Source organism: Mustela nivalis, assembly GCF_964662115.1.
Source record: "Mustela nivalis genome assembly, chromosome: 13".
NCBI lineage: Eukaryota > Metazoa > Chordata > Mammalia > Carnivora > Mustelidae > Mustela > Mustela nivalis.
Window position 1 is genome coordinate 56231595 of NC_139032.1, and position 23066 is coordinate 56254660.

The 23066-nt window shown below is 39.0% G+C and overlaps 1 protein-coding gene across 2 annotated transcripts in view; it reads right to left on the bottom strand.

The window, feature by feature from the left end:
* Positions 1-15901: 15901 nt before the first annotated feature.
* Positions 15902-23066, bottom strand: part of APTX (aprataxin) — a 66607-nt gene continuing 59442 nt past the window's right edge. Inside the window, exons 11-12 of one of the 2 annotated variants that reach the window (XR_014301675.1) lie at positions 21620-21718; positions 19448-20022 (exon numbers count right to left, since the gene is read on the bottom strand). The gene's annotated coding sequence lies outside the window, so the exon portion shown is untranslated. Of the gene's footprint in view, positions 21719-23066 lie in introns of both variants that reach the window. The other variant, XR_014301674.1, reaches the window with a different exon arrangement.

Genomic DNA, 23066 nt, shown 5'->3' on the forward strand with positions numbered 1-23066 from the left:
AAGCTGTTGTAGCTTATTTATTTATTTCTTGGTGACCACTTCATTCAGTGGCCAGCTACAGCACGCAGAATAGCCCTCACCCTCACCCCTCCGAAATCATGAATCTCGGCCCTGGAAGGGCCCCGAGCCCATTTCATCCAGTCTCCTGCTCCCACAGGACTCCAATCACCAACATCCTGGTTGAGGTTTCCAGTCTTTGCCTGAATAAATACATGCAAGGGTGACCACTCATTATTTATCAATGTGCCATTCCACTCCTGCTCAGCTCTGTAAGTAGAAAACATGGTGCCCAGAACCTCTCCATATATTTACCTCTCAGTGGTCCTAGTTCAGCCCCTTTGAGGCTACCTCACTTACCTAACCCCTCTTCTCCAGGGTGTTCTTTTTTTTTCCCCCAAGATTTATTTATCTAGTTAGAGAGAGAACACGTAAGCATGAGTGGGAGAAGGGGCAAAGGGAAAGAATCTTCAGGCAGACTCCCCACTGTACAGGGAGCCCATGTCAGGGCTCAATCTCATGACAGATGAGAGACCATGACCTGACCTGAAACCAAGAGTTGGAGGCTTACCCAACTGAGGCACCCAGGTGCCCCTCGAGGGTACCCTTGGACTCCTTCATTCTCCTCCTTCACAGGAACTTCTATAAATTGCTTTGGGGTTTCACAAAACACTTTCTTTTCATGTCATTAGCAAAATGACATTCCAAAGTCGGGGGTGGGGGGGGTGGGGGGGTGGGGGAGACAAACACCTTGACATTGCTTGGGGCCTATTAAGAGAAATGAGTTCTTCACCCTGTTTATTCAGAAGTTGACATTAGGCATAAAAAAATAGGCATGATATTTTCAGCCAGACTCTAGGCAGAAGACACTAAAAATACATCTAGGTGCTCAGGCACATGGTCAGAGCCACTATGAATAGCCCTCCATGCTCCCTGGAAATTCAGGCAGGTACCAAGAAGGGGCCTACAGGGCAATGTTTATGTGGGGACACAAAGGGAGGCTTTTGTCTTCTAAGAGATGAGGCATGGCCCAGAGCAAGGGAGACCTTGCCCTTTGCCTACTGTGAGATGGTCCAGAGGAGAAGGAGTGGATTAGGAAAACAGGGGGATTTGACCATATTATAATCATAATTTCTCATAATCTTTGAGAATTATGAGTAAGAACTTGGACTTAAATTAGCTTATGATTAAACTCAAACAGTGTTGTTGTAATAACTGGCTATACTAAGTCCAAGTCATTGGGTAGTAGAAGGAATTAATACTTTATAAGTACTATCACTTATTAATAACAATAATAATTACATTTATTGAGCCAGTCACTGTTTTTTAGCTATATTACTCGTTTAATCTATACTACAACACTATAAAGAGATACCATTATTATCTTCATTTTACAGTTGAGTAGACTAAAGCTGATAGTGTAATTTGCCTAAGGTCAAACAACTAGGAAATAATTTACTTATGTCCACGTGCCTTGGATTCCAAGCTCTTAACCAAGAGACAAAAACAGGGGCTCCTGGGTGGCCCAATTAGTTAAGTGACTAACTCTTGATCTCAGGTCTCATCTTTGATCTCAGGGTCATGAGTTCAAGCCCCAGGTTGGGCTGCACACTAGGCATGAAGACTACTTTTTAAAAAGACAGAGAGAGAGAGAGAGAGAGACAGAAACAGAGAAAGAATGAGGCTTCCTTCCGTAGCCAATCAGTTTTAAAGCCATTCAGAGCAGACCAGGATCTCTCGATACCAATCACTCCTACATGTAGACTTCTGAGAAGCAAGCAGAGCATTGCTTGCTGATTCACTGATGTGGATTCCCTCTGGCCTCTGGGCTGGGGACTCTGCCATCTGCAATCTAGGCTTTACCTCAGCTGTCTGGTCACATCGTCCCTGGATCCCCAGGTCCCCTGCCCCTACTGCCATCTGTGTCTGCTTACCTGTGCCCGCTTGACTGAGCACAGGCACTTGTTCCCCAAGCCTGTGCTAAGCCACTGGACCCTTACATCCAGCAGGTACACCAGGGAAAACATGACCCACCTACTCTTGTCAGTCACCTCCTTCCACCTGCTTGGAAGCTATTCTACAAGCTGGCTGCTTTTCCTCAACTGCACTGAACTTACAGGGCTCTGAACCCAGCTCTACAGGTTGCACCCCCATGCCTATTTAAAATCTTCAAAGGCAATAAAGCACAGTGGTTACAGCCCACCTCACTTGAATTCAGTCTCAGGTCTGCCATATATAATCGGTTACCTTATACAAGGTTTTTCTTTTTCCTTAAAGATTTTATTTATTTATTTGACAGGGAGAGAGAGCACAAACACAGGGAGCAGCAGAAGGAGAGGGAGAACCAGACTCCTCACTGAGCAGGTAACCTGACGTGGGAGTCAGTTCCATAATCTTGAGATGACGAACTGAGCTGAAGGCAGATGCTTAACCAACAGCTACACAAATTTGTTACACAAATTTCTTAAACGTACCCTCAATTTTCTTTCTTTCTTTTTTTTTTAATTGAAGTATAACTGACAGATTAGTGTCAGATATACAATGTAATGGTTCAATATTTGTATTAGCCTTAATTTTCTTATCCATAAAAGCAGATTTTGAGGATTCAGTGAGATTGAATGCATAGTGCCCTGAATGTACTTAGTGCTCAGTAAATGTAAGTTTCTGTCTCCAAATTCATTCAAATGTTACTGCCTAACCCAATTCTAACTCTAATATCCCATAGGTGCCTCCTACCCAGATGCTACCCAAGATGTAGTTCTGAGTCCCTGGTTTGTTTTCAAATCAGAGGGCTTCTCTGAAAACTGATAACTCACCAAACCACACTGAAGCATAAGTATGACTTGTTCACAAAGCATTAGAAAAGGAAAATTATCTTCAGGAACAGCTCCCCTCAACCCCCACCCCATCACATACCTGGTTAGTGATAAGAGACAGGACTAGAACTTGGGTTCAAATAATTTTCTGTCACTACCTAAAATGAATTAAAAAGACATACAGCTTTTGCCAAAGAGATGCCATTTGTATAGTTCTTTATAATAACTGTGATCCTAGGGACCCTGAAAGTTGGGCCATCTTCAAAAAGAAAATCCTTTTTTTCCCTTTTGTTGTATTATATTTTTCCATATAATTGGACTTTGGATGCACTGAGGATCCAATTAATTTGAATTCCCTGCTTTCATGAGGGCCAACAGTGGAATTTGGTACCCTAAGTATGGACTGGGTAGCAGACAGAGCTAGTTAGGAATTCTATTTTGTAGCACATAATCTCTAGGTAATTGGAAAGTTACAAAAGTCTACTTAAACTCACTGTCTCTCAGAGTTAACATTATTTGGCCATTCCAAATTGTGATGATCCTCAAACATTATCAGTCACATGCTACCATCACAATTTTTTTAGTATCTGGGGCCACTATCATCTACTTTACCTGTTTCTGTATAAAAACCTTATTTATTTTCTTCAGTTATGTCTAAACAAAAACAAAAACAAAAACCTACCAACATCCTGTTCAATAACTCCAGTGAGGGGACTCACCACTTTCCAGCTTATCTAAAAATTTAGTTCCCAGCTAAACAGATAGTTGTGGAAGGACACCAGACAGTACCAAAGTCATCAATGGTAATATTTTGAAATTTTTACATTTTTTTCAGAAAGAACCTCTTGAAAGAGAATAAGGCTTTCAGGTCAGAGGTAGTTAGAATTTCAACTCTACTACCTGTAAGTTCCTGAGCAAGTGACAACTTCTGAGGCTCACTTTCTTTTTTTTTTTTTTTTTTAAGATTTTATTTATTTATTTGATAGAGATCACAAGTAGGCAGAGAGGTGGGGGGTGGGGGAGCAGGCTCCCTGCTGAGCAGAGAGCCCCTGGGGATCATGACCTGAGCCGAAGGCAGAGGCTTTAACCCACTGAGCCACCCAGGTGCCCCGAGCTCAGTTTCTTCATTCTGTAAGGGGACAATGATACCCATGACACCCCTCTGATAAGGCTGACTATGGGTTAAATGCATACATGAAGCATCTAGCACTGCACCTGGCACAAAGTAATCACCTACTGAATATGAGTTCCCTTCATTCTCCACAAGAATATAGAGTACAATAACCTGGAAACACTGACTAATGACTTTCCTTAGTAAAAATTCACCTAGTTTATCTCCTAGAAGCACTCCAATCACTCTGTTTTTGCATATGAATATGGGACAGTATTTTTTTTTTTTTTCCTGTTTGGCTGGGAGCCTGTTTATCTTTCCAAACCACAACTAGGGGACATGATCATTCTGAATATCAAGACAGAATTTCTGACTGAAATGGCAGAGTCCTCACTCTTGGTTTTCTAGGTACAAGAGGTTGCCTTAATCCCAAGGGGAAATCTAGTCTGCCTTTGGGAATGTGGAGGTTAGACCCAATGGGGATGGGGGGGTTGGAACGAGGGAGGGGCTCTAACCTGGAGGCGCCAACCCTGAATCTGGCTGCTTAAGCCCGTAGAATTGCACCAGAAATTCAACCATCACTGCCAAAGAGCTAGGGCCTTTGAACTGAGGCTGCACAACCCAAAAAAAGTAGGAAAAGTAGAGCTGGAGCGCAGACAGTCGCAATGAGGTGGGCTGGTGGTCAAAACCTCATTTGCATTCTTTTCACTCATTATTATGTGGCATTAAGGAGCAGAGTGACCTTGACATGTGATTGCCTGTGCTCTCTGGATGTATGCAGAGTGTTATAAGAAGTAATGATTCCCAAAGAATCCATCTAATCTGACAATTTTCATCAGCCTCCTAAAGGAGAGTTTTTATCTTTTGCCCATTTCTCCTGGGGTTTTTTTTTGGTTTTTTTTTTTTTTTTTTTTTTTTTTTAGTGTGTTACTATATAAAAAGAGAGAGAACAAGATCTATAACCTTCAACAATGTCCTTGCAAAAGTTAGAAGTGTGACATAAATGTGATCCTTCACTCACCTTAACGACCACTCAGCATTTCTCAGCAGGTGATTTAAATATCCACTGGCCCTACTCTCCTTTTTGTCTAAATCATGGTAATCTCCAGGCAACCGCTGTGAGTCTGGCCTAAGAATCACAGGCACTAGACTATCAGGACCAAATGGCATGAATTTAGGCAGCCAGATCCTAACTAGTCTAATCTCAACCGATTTTGAGTCCACATTTGTGAATGTGGGTTATGAGGGATATGGGAAAAAAAACTCTGATTCTGTCTATTTACAAACTTTGTGTGATATGAGTGAAATCTACTATCCAACTTTTATCCAAAAACATCTTTTGAAACCACTTTTCAAAAAAAGATACTGAAAAAACTAAAAAGGAAAAAGAAAATGAAAAGAAAGAAATTGAAATATGATTGAAATGTTTTACAGTAAAAATTAAAACAGTAAAATTCAGGGATGTCTGAGTGGCTTGGTTAGCTGAGCATCTGACTCTTTTTTTTTTTTTTAAAGATTTTATTTATTTATTTGAGAGAGAACATGAGCGAGGAGAAGGTCAGAGGGAGAAGCAGACTCCCTGTGGAACTGGGAGCTGGATGTGGGACTCAATCCTGGGACTCTAGGATTATGAGCTGAGCTGAAAGCGTCGTCCAACCAACTGAGCCACCCAGGCATCCCAGCATCTGACTCTTGATCTCAGCTTGGGTCTTAATCTCCGAATAGTGAATTGGTGCCCTGCATTGGACTCTGCATAAAAAAAGAAAAGGAAAAAATAAAACAGTAAAATTCAGCACAAAATCAATGCTTAATTATTCTTCATTAGCAATAGTAAGACTACCAATAAGAGGATGGTAATCATTAGCACTGTCAATCACAATGGGTTTAATAAGGATTTAAATTAAAAAGCCATATAAATTTCAGGGCAACAACGTGGCTCAGTCACTTAAGAGTCTGCCTTTGGTGGGGCACCTGGGTGGCTCAGTGGGTTAAGCCTCTGCCTTTGGCTCAGGTCATGGTCTCAGGGTCCTGGGATGGAGCCCCACGTCAGGCTCTCTGCTCAGCAGGGAGACCGCTTTCCCCTCTCTCTCTCTCTCTGCCTGCCTCTCTGCCTACTTATGATTGATCTCTCTCTGTCAAATAAATAAATAAAATCTTTAAAAAAAAAAAAAAAGAGTCTGCCTGTGGCTCAGGTCATGATCCTGGGGTCCTGGGATCCAGCCCCAAGTAGGGCTCTATGCTCAGCAGGGAGTCTGCTTCTCTCTCTCCCTCTGCCCCTCACCCTGATTGTGCTCTCTCTCTCTCAAATAAATTTAAAAAAAAAATTTTAAGGCCATATAAATAAGAATGAAGATTTGAGAATTCAACACAATTTTTTAAATGTCACATGACTTTCAGGTTTATCTTTAATGTTGATAGACTATACATTTCAGCTTCAAAATAAAGAAAAATATTCTGTTTTCCAGCCCTTCAAAAGCTATTGCTATTCTTCCTCCCTACTCTGACCCAACTTTTCTGTAATCATTCTTTAGTAATCTTCTGAATTCTTTCCCATTCTATTAAAGGCTTCAAGGAACTATTTCTTTCTCACATCCCCCCACACACACTCTGCCTCCATGTCAACAAGCTCTATTATCTTTCCCAGGAGGAAAACATTAGCATCAACAATCCAAAAAGAGATAAAATGCCAAAACATTGACTTCTAGTATTAGAATATACTATATAGATCTTGGGGGTATCGGAGCCTTCCTAATAATAGTTTCAAGGAGAAGGTTTAAATGTACTTTGTCAATTTTCTAGATACACACCATGTGACAGGAGGAGAAGCCCACACATTAGAACATGAGCTGGTAAGAATTTGAGATTTTAAATTTGCTACAGTGGGTACACATAGAGTTGATCTGACAGGAGACCAAAAAACAAAAAAAAAAGAAGAAGAAGAAGAAAAGAAAAAAAGCATGAGTAGCCCCAGGGTCTTCCCCAAACCACTCCCTACTTCCGTGTAAGGAGGAAGTTACCGTAACTTCCAGATCCATTCTTAGACATTTATTGCAGAAAACCATAATAGTAATAGGGGGAGAAAGAAAATTAAAGTGCCCAAAAGGCTATGTTGACCTACATAATGAAGAGCTGAGCAAAGACAGGAGAAGGAAAAGTGACTTTATGTAGGTTCAGCTGGGGAGTAGCTTTTACTGGGAGAGAAGAGAGACTTTAGAGTAGCTACAATGTTGGGAAGATACTTTGAGAGGGGAAAAAATAGTATTTTTAAGAAGTCCTGCATTTTCAGGAAAGACAGCAAAAATTCTTCAATTTGTTTATAATTATTATTTGCTGGTCTGAATGGGATTCCATGATGGACTGGACCTTGAGATGATTATCCCATTATCTGCATAATATCAAGTGTCAACAAAGATTCAGATGACCAGATTAGGTGGCAACCATTGATATGGATGTGTGTGTATACGTGTATGCTGTTCTTCTAACATGGCTTGCTCTCCTATTAGAAATACTCTGCCTTTGTAAAATAAAAATTAAAAAATACAGAGCTCTACACAGTGTGGCAAGATATACTCATTAAAGTTTACTTCTTGAAGCAGATATAGGATTGAGACCATTGATCTACAATGCCCTCTATGTAGAATGTACTACATGCCCTTTTCCCTTCACTGAGGCTGAGAGGCAAAGGGGCCCCTAATGCCAATTCTCCATCTCCAATGCAACAGTCCCAGATTACTTTAACTTTCATTAATTACAGTGACATCACACTCATTACCCTAGACCAGGGCATCTTAATAGCATGGCCAAGAACCACAGAAAAAACCTATTCGCATCAGGCAACCAAAGAATCCATTTGAAAACCAGAAATTTCCAATGAATTTTGGAACACTGAATAAATAAATAAAATAGAAAGAAAGAAAGAAAAGAAGGAAGAAAGAAAGAAAGAAAACCAGAAATTTCTCTCTTTTTAAAATAACTTTTATTATTTTTTTATAAAAATTTAATGTATTATTAGCCCCAGGGGTACAGGTCTGTGAATCGCCAGGTTTACACACTTCACAGCACTCACCATAGCACATACCCTCCCCAATGGCCACACCCCCACTACCCTCTCCCTACCTGCCTACACCCCCACCTAGAGAACTCTCAGTTTGTTTTATGGGATTAAGAGTCTCTTATGGTTTGTCTCCCTCCTGATCCCATCTTGGAAAACCAGAAATTTCTATAGAGACTGACTCCATCTGCCAAAAAAACAATCCCCAAGAAGGAGGGCCAGACAAGGCTAATCAAGCTCAGTGCAGACCTTTCCGAATCCCAAGCCTAGTCTTGCACATCTCTCCAGCCCAAAGGGAATTTAAGGCCCAATACTGTCTTCTCTAAGGTATGGTAGAGGACTAGACTCACAGAGAACTGGATTCAATCCAAGCTCTGTCATCCTCTTAAGAGTCAGTCAACACAGTGTGGGAGGTTGTACAAAGAGATGATCTAGACAGTCTGGGTTCAAACCCCGGCTTCCTCACTTACTTTTCTTGTGACTTTGGGCAAAGTAATTCGCCCTTTTGTGCCTCATTTTCCTCAACTATTAAAAAAAGGATAATAATATTTACTTATCAGTCTTTGCAGTGAGAATTAAATAAGACATATGTAGAAGCTCAATAAGGGTTAGTTGCTGGTGTGTGGCCTTCGACAAGTCACTTAACATATCTGTATCTCAGTTTCCTCTTTTGTAAAGTTATGGAGATGGATTACATAATTTCAAAGTCTCTTGACAATACCAAACTCTAAGAAGATGTCAGATCCCCACAGGGAATAATAGACATAAGGAACAAATAACCAGGGAAAATTTGGCAAGAGATGTTAGTTGATTCTTACAGAAGGGCCACAGAAGAGGCAGTAGAAACCAAGCAGATTGGAAGGTTAATCATCACCCAGGCATCTACAGGAAGCTGGACATTTCCCACAGTCAGCTGGGCACATGGAGCAGCTCTCACTCGCCTCACAAAGGCCATCATTCCTACAGACTGAACCAATGGAAAGAAAGACAATGCTAAACAAAAAAAAAATTTAAGACTAAAAGAAGTAAATTCGATAAAAAAATAATTTTTAATGAAACAAACAAAAAAAAAACAGTCTAAGGTGAGGTTCTTATATTGGTTCTGTCACTAGCTTGGTTTTTCATTTTACTTTGGCTAGCCAAGAAACTCATAGACAATTTGCTGTCAATTTCTAATAACTCTATAGAAGTTATATATTGCCACCATAACTCTACTCTCCCTTTCACTTGGTCATTATACTTTATCTTATTTTCCATGATTGCAGCATTGGTTGTATTTTAGATGTGCCTATTTCATTGTACCTATTTTTATAATACACTTGAAATCCTTTATGAAACAAGGCAGGTTATTAAATAATTAGAAATATTTTGCAAGTCACTCAATTACTTTAGACCTCATCTTTCTATGTATAAAATAAGTGTTTGGGGGCACCTGGGTGGCTCAGTCATTAAGTGTCTGCCTTGGGCTCAGGTCATGAATAGGGTCCGAGATCCAGCCCTGCATCAGGCTCCCTGCTCGGCAGGAAGCCTGCTTCTCCCTCTCCCATTCCCCCTGCTTATGTTCCCTCTCTCTGTCTCTGTCAGATAAATAAATAAAATCTTTAAAAAAAATGATAAGTGTTTGGGATTCAATGTCCAATATTCCTTTTGAGTTCTAATCCTGGTAATTCCAATCTTTTCATTCCTAAAGCTCAAAGTTCATATTAAGTTGCCTTTATAGAGCTTTGATTTACTGTATATAAGTAGCACTGGGTTCTTCAATGTGTTTTAAGTTTCCTTATGCTTTATGTTAAGATCATTGCCAGTAGCGATAATGATTTTTAGTGGTAGATTCCCTTCCAACCTACTAAGTGTTCCATTAGTATCCTAGAATTAGATTTATAATTCTAACTAACATTTGAACAGGGCTTAACATTTATATAGAATTTATCATCTTGACTGAAAGTTTAAAATTATCTCACTTTGATCTTCCGCAAACCTTTGTGATAAGTGAAGCAGGAATACATTCCTCTTTATAGATGAGGGAAAATAACAGATGAAATAAATAGCATTCCTTTTTACAGATGAGGAAACACAAATACAAAAAGATAAAGTGACTTCCTCAAATTATGCAGATAATGACTGGCACAGGGACTTGAACCCTACCTAATCCTCTGACTCTGAACTCTTGACCCTCTCCAGCCTCTACAAAAGATCCTTCTCCCTCCCACTGAACACTTCCAGGTCACAAATCTCCTTGGACAGCCTCTTCAATATGTTGTTGTGAACATTCATTCACTCCCATCCTATGGAGTACCATAGAACTGGTCTTAATCCTCTCTGATATGACAGACCTTCTAACCTTTGAAACAATCCTGTACCTCTGAAACTTTATTACTGAGCCAAATATTACAGCCAAATTCTCGCAGGGCTGTTTTTTCTGTTGGATTAAAAGTCCCAGTGCCTGAGGCCAACAGGATTTCCAGGGGCTTATAAAAAAGGAAAAAAAATTGGTTCCAACCTGCAGAAAAGCAAACCGAAATTAGTAAACATTTAATCCATAGCCTGCAATATGTAATATTATGTCAACTTCATTAGTAGCTATTATTCATAAAAAATTCATTGCTTGTGAGAATAATTTATAGATTAGATTGTAAAGTTTTATAAGGATTTCTGAGTAGGTACAATGATTGATAAGACATAGCCGACTGTAAATTTAATAAATTATTCATAGGCAAATAATTCCAAAAGCAAAATTATAAAAATCCTTTTAACATTTTATGGAAATTTTTACATTTAATTGAGATGTGCGTACATTTTACTATGTTTGGTATAAGTGATGAAGCCTCTAGAAGAGCCTACAGAAAACTTAAAAAGGTCCTGAATCAGGACGCCTGGGTGGCTCAGTTGGTTGGACAACTGCCTTTGGCTCAGGTCATGATCCTGGAATCCCAGGATCGAGTCCCACATCAGGCACCCAGCTCCATGGGGAGTCTGCTTCTCCCTCTGACTTTCTCCTCACTCATGCTCTTTCTCACTGTCTCTCTCTCAAATAAATAAATTTAAAAAAAAAAAGGTCCTGAATCTTCTATTGCCTAAATTTCTCCATGTGGGTCAACAAGATACCTTTTAGTAAGATTGCTCCCTATGGCCTAACAGTTTCTTCTAGTTTCTGGATTTGCCCACTAAATTGAACATTCCTGGTTTAGATGAAAATAAAGTTTCTGGGGAGTACTTGGGCCCTGTCACAAGTACACAAGTACAACATGGTGTATAGCCAGAGATAGTAGATAACTAAAAATTCAAAAGGACCCCCATTGGAAGCTTTCTCTCTCCGCACCAGTCAAACCCAATCTCTTCCAGACATGATGAGAAGTGCTCTTAAAAAACTCAAACTCTTGCAAAAGAGCCACTGCAGTCTGCATATTGCCAAAGGCCTAGTTTAATTGCCTCAAGGATCCTGAGGGTACACTGACAGGATCCTAAAAATTTTGTAGGTTAAAAACCATCTTGCATCCAGACAAAGAGACTGCTGTTAACTTGGTTAAACTTCTTGTATTCGAGTGATACACTTGGCATCAAAAATGGCAAATCTTTAAAGGCTCAAAGGCTCTGTGAGTGCTGCCTTCACGGAGCCTAAGGAAAGACCATCTAGCATGAAGTCTTTCTTTACCTTCGATGCCCTCAGAAGCCACCAAGGGGAAAAGCTGTAGGGATCAATTTGTGAATCCCAGGAGCTAGTAATGATGACAAACTTGCTTCCTGGAGGGCCAAGCCTGGGACTGTTGGCTTCAATCCCAGGCTTTCTGGGAGTCCTGGGGAGCTGAAATTACTGAGGCAACATTTTGATGGTACCTGCTAAAGCCATAGCCAATTCTAGAATTTGCTACCCTGCTTGGGAAAAGAAAGTCTGAAGCTTATCTGGATTTCTGGGGGACTCCTTGGGTCTTGTCTGAGGCCGGAAATAAAGCAAATTCCTAAGAGGGGTGGGGCGGGGGACTTGGGGCCCTGCATCAAAAAGTCATGAGTAAAAAAAGCTTCTTTCAAAGGTATTCAGAAGCTTGGTATCCTAGGTGAGGATGAATTTGCCTCATGAAAGCCCCCTGTCCATCTAGCACTTCAAGAGTCAGTCCAGAGCTGTTTCCTAGTCAGTCTTCCATGTCCACTGCTTCATCTCTGTGCCTCTCCACGCAGACCCTTCAGACTGATAATGATTCCAGCTAGCTTGGTACTCGACCCTGGCTTCCCCTGAAACCATCTGTGAATGCCTCTTGTCTGTATTCCCAAAGCCAGTCCTGGCTCCAGAACCCAGCCTTCACTGTAGAGCTACAGCTCTGTTGACCAGGCAAAGATTGAATGTTCTAATGCAGAGATCTCCAGAGCTTCTATCAGAGATTCAGCAAGGCTCTTGAGAAAGTGACAAGTTTGGCCATGGAGGAATCAACCCTTTTAGTAATTTGGTAGTAAAGTTGACCCTTTAACAATACAGGTTTGAACCACACAGGTCCACTTACACGCAGATTTTTTTCTACATACACTACAGTATTATAAATATATTTTCTCTTATAATTTTCTTAATAACATTTTTTCTCTAGTTTATTGCAGGAATATAGTATATAATATATATATATATATAACATACAAATATGTGTTAATCAACTGTGTTATCAATAAGGCTTTCAATCAACAGTAGACTCTTTGTAGTTAAGTTTTAGGCAAGTGAAAAGTTAGACACAGATTTTCAACTGTGTGGAGGGTTGGTACTCCTAATCACTATACTGTTCAAGGGTCAACTGTATTTACTGAGTGCCTGTGCTATGCAGGAACTATGCCAGGTACTTGGGGTACAGGAAAGAACAAGGCCTACCTGGGTCTATCCTCACAGAGCTCAGTCCTGCCTTCTGACCTGCTGATATTCTACTTCCTTACCCACTTCTGGCAGCACAGTTTTACCTTCCAGAGCAGCTTAAATCATCACAATTCTGATATAGGAAAAAAAAAAAAAAAAAAGAGGGTTATACACTCCTGGACCCACATCTCTAGAATAGTAATTAAGTAAGTAATGAGTACAACCAAGGTTCATTCTAACCCTTCTACCTGATTCCCATTCTAGTTCATGTATTGTTCCCCTGGGATATCCATGATCTATGGGTTCTGCCCATATATATTCATCAATGACTTCAGTTGCTTTTCTTGTGCAAAGGAAGAAAATATGATAGATAATAAATACCTTAGGGCTATTCAGTGTAGTACATGTTGAACCTGATCTTTCCACTGGAATAAGTGGAAATAATTTAGCTCACTGGAGTATTTATGACAGCAAGAAAAAATGAAACTCATGAAATCATATTTATTTTCCATTAATCTTATAATATCTCTTACCAGATTAAAACACTCAAAACCAAGACTCATGGTCATCTGCTGGGCATATAATTGATTAGAAAGAGGCATTCCTGAGTCATAATGTTGATTCCTTGAAGTGTAAAACAAGGAGACAGACTACTCACTTATTTTTTTTTTAATATTTTATTTATTTGAGAGAGAGAGAGCATGTAAGTGGGGGGAAGAACAGAAGGAGAGGGAGAAGCAGACTGTGCTGAGCCCAGAACCTGATACAGGGCTCAACTTCACAACCCTGAGATCATGACCTGAGTTAGAATCAAGAGTCAGACACTTGCCCAGCTGAGCCACCCAGGTGCCCCCAAACTACTCACTTATTAACAGATCCCAAGATAAGGCTTCTCTCATCTATGAACATCGATACTGGTTTCTCTGAATTTTGCAAAGCTTCTAATGTCTATCTTAAATTCCTCCAAATACCATTTAATCCTTACTCTCTGTTTTTTAAAATTTTTATTTTTTAAGTAGATTCTATGCTCAGCGTGGAGCCCAATGCAGAGCTTGAATTCATGACCCTGAAATCAAGATCTGAGCTGAGATGCAAAGTCAGACACTTAACTGACAGAGCCATCCAGGTACCCCTAATCCTTACTCTCTTATGCTACCTTCAGTGACATTAGATTTTGAAGATCAAATGGACATCATCTAGGTAATCCATCTTGATAACCAAGAGTTTGATTTAGCATTTTTAAATTCTTTTTGACACGTTATTTTCATGGTTTTTGTATTTACTACAACTAAATGTATCTCACTTTTTAGAATAGCACGTCCCAGAAGGCTCACTTTTAAAGCGCATCTTTCCTTCACTGTGCAGCAGCTTTTTATCTTGATGAAATTCCGAAAGTTCATTTTTGCTTTTGCTTCCCTTCCTTTGGAGACGTGTTTTGAAAGTTGTTGTGGCCAATGTTGAAAAGGGGACTGCTTATGCTCTCCTCTAGGATTTTGATGGATTCCTGTCTCACACTGAGGCCTTTCATCCATTTAGAGTTTATCTTTATGTATAGTATAAGAGAATGGTCAAGTTTCATTCTTCTGTAAATCGCTGTCCAATTTTCTCAGCACCACTTACTTATGAGACTGTCTTTTTTCCATTGGATATTTTTCCCTGCTTTGTCAAAGAATAGTTGACCATAGAGTTGAGGGTTCATATCTGGGCTCTCTATTCTGTTCCATTGGTCTATGTGTCTGTTTTTGGCCAGTACCATGTTGTCTTGGAGATCAAAGCTTTGTAATATAGCTTGAAATCAGACAACATGATGCCTCCAGCTTTGTTTTTCTTTGTCAACATTTCCTTGGCGATTTGGGGTCTTTTCCGGTTCCATATAAATGTTAGGATTATTTATTCCAGCACTTTGAAAAACGCCACTGGTATTTTGATCAGGGACAGTCAACAAAACAAAGAGGCAATCCACAGAATAGGACAAGATATTTGTAAATGACATTACAGATAAATGGCTGGTATCAAAGATCTATAAAGAACTTCTCAAACTCAACACCCAAAAAACAAATAAGTCAAAAAATGGGCAGAAGACATAAACAGACACTTCTCCAAATAAGACATACAAATGGCTAACAGACACATTAAAAAATGTTCAGCATCATTAGCCATCAGGGAATTCCAAATCAAAACCACATTGAGATACTACCTTACACCAGTTAGAAAGGCAAAAATTGACAAGACAAGAAACAACAAATGTTGGCGAGGTTGTAGAGAAAAGAGAACCCTCCTACACTGTTGGTGGGAATGCAAGTTGGTACATCCACTTTGGAAGACTGTGGATATTCCTCAGAAAGTTAAAAAAAAGAACTATCCTATGATCCAGCAATTGCACTACTGGGTATTTACCCCAAAGATACAGATGTAGTGAAAAGAAAGTCCATATGAACCCCAATATTCATAGCAGCAATGTCCACAATAGCTAAACTGTGGAAGAAGCAAAGAAACCCATCAACAGACCAATGGTTAAAGAAGGTATGATTCATATACACAATGGAATATTACTCAGCCATCAGAAAGGATGAATACCCACCATTTGTATCAACATGGATGGAACTAGAGGAGATTATGCTAAGTAAAATAAGGCAAACAAAGAAAGACAATTATCACATGGTCTCACTTATTTGTGGAACATAAGGAATAGCATGGAGGACATTAGGAGAAGGAAGGGAAAAATGAAGGAGGGGAATCAGTGGGGCAGAAGAACTACAAGAGACTACAGACTTTGGGAATCAAACTGAGGGTTTTAGAGGGGAGGGGGGACCAGGGGTAGGGGAGCCCAGTGATGGGTATTAAGGAGGGCACGTATTACATGGAGCACTGGATGTTATAAGAAAACAATGAATCATGGAACACTACATCAAAAACAACAACAACAACTTATTACAGTAAAAAAATAAATAAATCCAATAGCCTCTACTACTAAATAAATAAAGCGCATCTTTCCCCTGACATTTATATAAAACCAGTCCCAAGACAAAAATCACCTTTAATGATGCAGAGATCTTTTTTAATCACACATTTTTTATGAAACAATAATAAGACACACGTGAAGACTGAAGTTTCTTTTATTTGGCAAAATCACTTCTAGAGTTAAAGGGAAAACAGCAATTACAGCTTAAGAACAGAACATCCTAGACTAAAAATTCATTCAGCTTTTATCAAATCTCCTTGCCATCATTTTACAAAAGAATAACAGGAAACTCTCCTTGGGTACTCAGACCTTGTTTCCTAGCAATTGACAGAGCTGCAGGCTCTTAGGAATAAGCAAGTGAGCTAAGACTGAAGAGAGTAGAGATTGAGATTCCAAATACCACGGGAAGTGGATCAATAGGCAATTATTGAAAAGTGTTATGTGTACAGCATTATCTGTTAACCAATGTAAAAATTAGGCTCCGGAAAAAAATATAATAATTCCTTTAATCAAGCAGAATCCATATATATCCATAAAAGTCGAGAAGAGGAGGCAGAACAGGTAAGAAAAAAGTAACTGCCTAGTAAAAGGAGGCCAAAATGTAGTGTTGTAAGTCAGACTGTAGAGTATCCGGGAGCTCAGCACCTGACCCAAAGGCACCAGTTACAGTGTGTGTATGTTTGTGTGCACACACATGCACACGTGTGCATTTGTACATGTATGGGCATATAGACACATGCAAATGCACACAATAACAACAATTTAGTAACAACATCATGATTTTGGTAGGGGTTGGTACAGATTAAATCAGAGAAAAAGATAAGGAAAAAAAACAGAATACATATAGAATGTTTGGCATATTCACAATTACATAAAAGCAAATTAAATTCACCAAACTTTAACTATGGTTATTTCTATCATTGTGGATGGTTTGTCTTTGTACTTTTTTGTATTTTCCTAATTTCTATAGTAAGCATGCATCTTTGACTTCCAAACATAATGAGAAAATGTTTTGTTTTAAAAAGGAATGAAAAAGTTTGAGATCAAGGAAAAGCAAGAAAAGGGAAATTCTCCTGGGAGGACTAATAAAAGGAAAACTTAATCAAGAAGCTAGAAATGGAGATAGAAAACATTAAAATCTACCTAAAAGTTTGCACCTAACATAAGGTTGGGTTGGGTTTAAAGGCAGCTCTAGAAGTGACACGAAGCAGGGGCTGTTAAAGCAATGGACTAGTAAGTAAGGTTCTATAGCTATAATTCTTACCACCTACGTACCCCCAAATTACTTCACACTATAATAAAATATAGAGCTTTGAGCTAACTTACCAACTGAATGTGCAACTAAAGACCCACTTTGGAAGAGGACATATAAAGAAGCATAAGAGAAAGCCACCATCCCAAAAGGTGCCCTGTAGTGTGGATATCCCCCAATGCCAACGGGGAAAAGGCCAAGGCAGATGCATCTTGGGAACAGATTGGTGGGCAACCCAAGTCAGTTACTGAAACATATGGCTGAAAGAAATAGCTCTCAAGCCCCAGACACACAGCAGGAGCAATGGCATCCCAAAGGCAGACCCAGGTAAGGGGTGGAAAAGACTGCAGAGTACTCCATGTGAAAGCTGTCATCCAAGACTTCTTTTCCCAGTGACTGCAACACAATCCAGGATTTGACGACCTGAGAGTAAATCTCTAAGGGATGTACATGAAGTACAAGGTAAGAGGGGAAATGGTTCATGTATCTTGGTTCTCAGCCTTTCACAAGCCTTCTTCCTTCCATGCTTAAGAGAATTCTGTCTTGACCCTCCTGACCCTACCTCCCAGACAGGAATGGTTCTGCTTGGCTAAATAAGCTCTCTTGGACTTTGTAATGCAGAGGAAAAGAGCTGGCAAGGATGACAAGAGGCGGGGGTGAGAACTGGTACAGTGGATGTAGGGTTTTTGGAGGGAGGCTGAGGTGAGGGAGATGGGAGAGATGTTTCAATATAAGGGAAATGGGTGGAAGAGAAAAGGAGATGTCAAAGATATATTATTATGGTCTCCTTATTTCCCCTTGCTGAGTTCAAGGAAGTCAAAAGAAGGGCTGAGACCTTTGGAATTTATTTTTAAATCTGGATGGTATTATTTTAACCACAACAGTGTTCTGAAACCATCCCGTGAGAGTGTAGGCTTTAAAAAGATTACACACTGATGAGGCATACCCCATTCCCACAGGGACCTTAGGGCTCAGGGGTGAAGCTAACTAGAATCCAATAAAGCCACAGCAAACATTTACTTCCTAATGTTCTTGTATGTGTTGGCTAAAATAAGGGTCTTTAGCCCTTACTGTTTCCCCCTGGGGTTTTTTTCTAACAGAATTGTCCCTGAAGCTTCTAACTCTGAAAGCTGCTCAAATTTTTCTGACAGTACAGAAGGTATAAAAGCACATCATGTTGGAAGTGACAGAAGAAAAAATGGTAATTTCTTCCCTAAGTTTGAGTTGCACAGAAATGTCTACTTTGGGTATGTTTTAAAGGATAAATGACCAAATCTGAAATAGTCTTTGTATCTAGAGCATGATGCTTGACAATTTCATACCTTGGTTCTCTCTAATTAAATCAAGGTCCCATTTAATGAAATCAATTGGATTCAGCATAAGTAGAAATAATGAACCATTTCGTGTACACCAAGACGGTGCTACTAATCTTATATGCACAGTCATAGGCCTATACATAAGATGCTCACTAAGACTTGCTAGGGGTCATGAGAATTTAATAGTAAACCCTGAGCTTTGGTAAACACTTAAGATCTACATGATGACAAATAACTTCCATGATATGGTACAGAAATATTCACTGCCATGTCACAGTCTAGGACAAAGATAGCAAGAACGTTGTTTGTGCTACCACCCCACCTCCAGCGACCATGGCAGACATATTTAATTGATACAATCTTTCCTGCTGAACTAGGCATGGTCCCAGAAACCTTCTCATTGAAGCTCTCCAGGCAATCACTCCCAGTGGATCAGAGCTGGCATGTGAGATGAAATCTATTTGCCATTCTTAATCTGTGGGATGTTAGGGCCAAATGTCAGTGTGGGCATGAATTTGCAAAGATCCCACCCATGGGGCATACATGCGTATTGGAGTTGGTGGTACAGAGATAAAGTGACAGCAGAACTGGCCTTCTGCAAAGGGAAATAGCTGCCTATAAACCCCAAACCTCTTCTATTTCACCCCTTGAGTATTTTCAGGAAAGAGTAACTTTTTGAGCTACTGTCTTTTATAAACATTTTGACTTAAATTAATTTTTCACATCAACAAATAAGAAACCCAGAAAGACCCTGAAGGATTAGGGTTCTAGCTGGATCAGGTTTGAAGAGGCAGATGATTGGGGATTAGTTAAAGAAGGTGCAAAGGGCTGGGTACAAAACACTACTTCCTCCCCACAGCTCTCAGGAGGGTCAGCCTTATAGCCAATAAGCTGAGCATCAGATCCTCAAATAAGAAACAAAATCCCACAGTAAATAACTGAGGGAAAACATTTGATTAGGGCTTTATCTTTCATAAATGAAATCATTATTATGTGAGAAAATAAGTTTACCTTACTTTTTAACTTAGATTCTATTTGGCACAACTATGTACTAAGTTTGAAGAACTCAAATATTTGAGTGAACAACTAAAATATTTACATTAGGAGACATAACTTTAAAAAAAAGATTTTATTTATTTATTTGACAGAGAGAGATCACAAATAGGTAGAGATGCAGGCAGAGAGAGGGGAAGCAGGCTCGCTGCCGAGCAGAGAGCCCAATGCAGGGCTCGATTCCAGGACCTTGAGATCATGACCTGAGCTGAAGGCAGAAGCTTAACCCACTGAGCCACCCAGACACCCCCAAAACATAACTTTTTTAACAAAAAGAGTGTAATAGCATTATATAATATCCTTCACTTATGGTTAATTTGTGTTGTATGATCACACAGAGGGTAACTTCTCAAAATACTGAAGGACTTATTAATTTACCATTACCAATACCTACCTTTGCTATTCATATCATTTGCTTTGAAGATATATAATGTCATAACCCTTACTGGTTTTCTCTTCAGTTGTTAACCTACCTGACTATCCCCAACCCCATTTGTATGTGATCTGAGCAACATCATTTTCTTCATCCTCATGAAATCCTTAAATGTTTAAGAGTAGCAGTTGCACTTCACCATCTATTTATATTGAGTTTGCATTTTCACTGTCAACGTTTACAATATTCATCTGTAAAAATGACTGGAAAAATACGTTGTGGGATAAGAAAAGTCAGGCTGGTATTAAGCAGGATAGATACTTGACAATATTTAATATTTTCATGTGATAATAAATTATTGCTTCACCATGAAATCATGTAACTGTTATGACTGGAATCCTAAACACTCACCCATTCTAGATGCCTATAACTACATCACCTTCCTCCCTGGCCCATAGAGGATTGGATCAGAGATGGACATGTGACCCAATTAAACCAATCATCTCTTTCCTGGGAAACTGGGATTGAGACTCAGTTATATGTATAGAACTGTGATCACTCAACTTTTTTAAGGTACATCCCTAACAGTAAAAAGATTTAACTGTATATTTCCAACTTATTATACTTTAACTTACTTTCCATAGATATCTTATTTATAAATTATATTGGTAATTATATTTATTTGTAAATTACAGGAATTTAACTTTTAAATCTTTCAAAAAAATTTTTATATGAATTTAAATATTTTACTAGTTTAAATTTATGACTAATTTTTAAAACTTTTTGTTCATTAAAAAATATTAATAAAATATTTAAATTTTTTAATGATATTCACTTATTAGTCATTGTTTTAAGAGACTTTTTCAATTCTATGACCTAAAAATTCATGTTAGATACTATGTTCACATATTATTATATAGTTATTATCACATATTATTATATTGGTTTCAATGGCTGCATAACTGAAAACCTAACTCAAATGAACAACAGGTCCAGATGGAAAAAAAGATACTTTCAACATTATGATTTTTTAATCCCAACCACCAATTATGCAAAGGCCTTTGTTGAAATTAGGCTCAAAAATTCCCAGTATCTTGAGATTTGATCCTACAAACTAATCAAACCCAGTGACCTTCTCTTCTGGAAACTTTTATACCAGTTAGAAAATTCTGGTTTTTAAAGTACAGAACTACCAAGGTTTTGTGCTTGAGATACATTGTTTTCAACCACAAAATCATATAATGATAGAAACATTTCCAAATAAACATTTTGAAGATGTTTCTCCATAGCAAGAGTTCTTTTGAAAAGCAGATATTTTCTCTCATTGATAAAAATATCACCCTTGCCTTGAAGAAGCAGAATAAACCTTTTTTTTTAAGTAGGTATTACTGTCACAGAAAAGGTCAGTGAATTTGCAATAGTTATTGAAAAATAAAAATGTATAACACATCTTTAAAAAGGACCATTCTTTTGTCACAAGATGACCAGAAAACATCTTGTGATATAAAAGATTTTCATGGCCATACTCTTTTTTTAACAAAGTTTGGGATGATTCTACTATGAAAGCCCTTGTTTTTATCAAGTTAACCACTTAAATGACCTCCTGTGGCACTTTGTACCCTCTGGCTTCAACTCTTTCCTACATGAAATTGAATATGAATAATGGTGAATGAATTTCACATGTGGAGCTAATTAGCTCATCTCACCCAGAATTATTTTTTATTCTAATCAAAGAAACTGCTCTGTTAGTGGTTACACATAGGTATAAAACACTATTTTATTAAAGAACTCATTTCCCATGTGACTATGGCTGACAGCTGCACGTCCTGTGCAGCGTGTTCAAACACCAATACCTCATACCTTGGATGTCCAGTTTTGCTGGGTTATTTTGCCAACAGTAGACAGTGTGAATATTTGTCCATCATCAGGAATGCAAAGGCCACATATCCGACCTTTCGCCTTCACCAAAAGAAAGAAGCTGTTTTATTAACAATAGATACAGACAAGAAAGCATCAATTATAATGACAAGAAAGGGCCCAGCAAAAAGCAAGTGAGAAAAAGGATGATCAATGATGGGATTATTTAAACCCTTTCTCCTGATCAGAGATTCTCTGCAGCAAACGCAGAACAGAACGTAATCATTCTGAAGAGCCCTGAAAGTGGGTTATTTGAGCTCCCTAGTCAGGAACTAATGCACCTGAATGAAATGTACCTTTAAAAAAAAAATCCCTTTTCTGTGTCTTTTGTTCTCAAGGAATATCACAGTAATGAGCTGGTACCGAAAGTACAGTTATTATTTCTACATGCTCAAATGGCTTGGCCTACATATGCTCTCAAAATATTTGAGTCACTGGAGGAAATTAAGAAAACATACTAGCAGATTAGAAGGGATTTCCAAAGAAATCATATTTTTACCTCAAATCAAAACCTCTTAGCCTGCCATGACTACAAGCTTTCACTCTTATTCTCATCATATGCGCAATATTTTGGATGCTTCTTACTGATATAAAGATCTGTAATTTAATTTCAAACAACTGAGTAGAAATGACATCTACCAAATTAAAAGTAAGCACAATCACCACGGCACTCTTTATACAAATACCTTTCAGTCTTAAAATTTAACAAGCTTCTCTAATTGCAAATGCCATTTATTTTTTTTAAGATTTTATTTATTTATTTGACAGAGAGAAATCACAAGTAGATGGAGAGGCAGGCAGAGAGAGAGAGAGAGAGAGGGAAGCAGGCTCCCTGCTGAGCAGAGAGCCTGATGTGGGACTCGATCCCAGGACCCTGAGATCATGACCTGAGCCGAAGGCAGCGGCTTAACCCACTGAGCCACCCAGGCGCCCCTGCAAATGCCATTTAAATGAGAACCTAGCATGACATCTCTAGTGAGTTGGTCTTTCCTTGCCATCACTGAGTGAGCGGAGTCTTTGGTAAAGGTTATCAATCCTTTTTTATATACTTATTAGCAGTATTGCTTTCTGTTCCTTAGGATAGTGTGCATAGACATCTTTACCTCTCAAGCCTATTTGGAGGTGAGAGTATTCAATTCAGCAGACAAGTATTGAGTTCCTGCTCTGTACAAAGACTCAGTCTCAGTTCTCAGAGGGCTTCAAAGATGAAGAGATCCCTAACTTCAAGAGCTTACTCAGAGAAGATGAGGTAAGTTCATTTTTTAAAAAAAAATGCTGCGAAAATCAATGATTTAAGAGTCACTAAGTATTTGGGGCACCTGGGTGGCTCAGTCAGTTAAGCAGCTGCCTTTGGCTCAGCTCATGATCCCAAGATTCTGGGATCAAGCTC